The sequence below is a fragment of the Canis lupus genome, chromosome 4 (genome assembly GCF_048164855.1).
Source record: "Canis lupus baileyi chromosome 4, mCanLup2.hap1, whole genome shotgun sequence".
Taxonomy (NCBI): domain Eukaryota; kingdom Metazoa; phylum Chordata; class Mammalia; order Carnivora; family Canidae; genus Canis; species Canis lupus.
The window spans coordinates 6,149,988-6,151,136 of NC_132841.1; positions in this window are offsets into that span (position 1 = coordinate 6,149,988).

A 1,149-nucleotide genomic window follows, 5' to 3' on the forward strand; every position below is an offset into this window, starting at 1 on the left:
GGCGCCAGGAGGTAGCTGAGGCTCTCTCTTGTGGGGATCTTCTAATTCAAGGGTTTCAACTTGATCCTACAAGAGAAGGGGATTGAGAAGTTTTGTCAACTTGGAGGCTCATCTATTAAGATAAATCTGGTGCCAGTGTGTAGAATGGACTGTCAGGGGAGAGATGGAAAAACAGGGAAATTTTGTATCTTATACACACACACACACACACACACACACACACAAAGCCTTTTTCATTACAAAATATACATAACCCACTTAATCCCATTTTAAATGGCTTGGACATTAATTTTACTCTTGCAATTGATTCTGGGGGTTTAAAGCTGTTGTGTTTTTGCTTTTGTGACATATTATGGTCCGAACTAGAATTCATTTGATGTTAAATCAAGAATAAAACTCTCAATTACATTGTTGTTCCTATGGTAAAATATAATCTACTTTCAGGCCATTCACTTTGCCATAAACTCTCCAGGAATGAAACTTGATAAAAAGCAGAGACTCACTGCATACGACGATAATTAAATCTACACTCGACAAGTAAAAGAGCATGACTGAGGGGGCAGGTAATTTGGGAGAAAGAAAAACAGACTGAAATATGTCAGTAGATCATACTAAAGTTTGGTATCCATGATCTATTTTGAGGTATGGGTTCATGACATATATTTGAGAAAACCTCAAGTCCAGTATGTACAAAAAATTATGGAGTGAATTTTATTTTCAGAATATAGTCTAGAAGGCCAAGATCAAGGTATCAGCAGGTTGATTTCTCCCAGGGCCTCACTCTTTGGCTTGTAGGTGGCCACCTTTATCACTGTGGCCTCACATGGCCTTTCTTCCCCCGGGGCCTCTCCCTCCTATAGGATTAGGGCCCACCTTTATGACCTCATTTAATTATAACTATCTCCTTAGAGACCCCATCTCCAAACACTGTCACGTTTCGAGTTACTGGGTGTCTGGACAGCAGCATATGAATGGGATAGGTGAGGAGGAGACACAATTCAGCCCATAACAGGCCTTAAAAGGAGTCAGTGCTGTGGCTCGGTTATCCACCCAGCTGGAGATACAACCATAGAGCAGCAGGTCTCTGCCAGCGGTGCTCACGTGGTGCCTCGTCCACGGCCCAGGTTGGAGGGCACTCAGGAGTCTGAA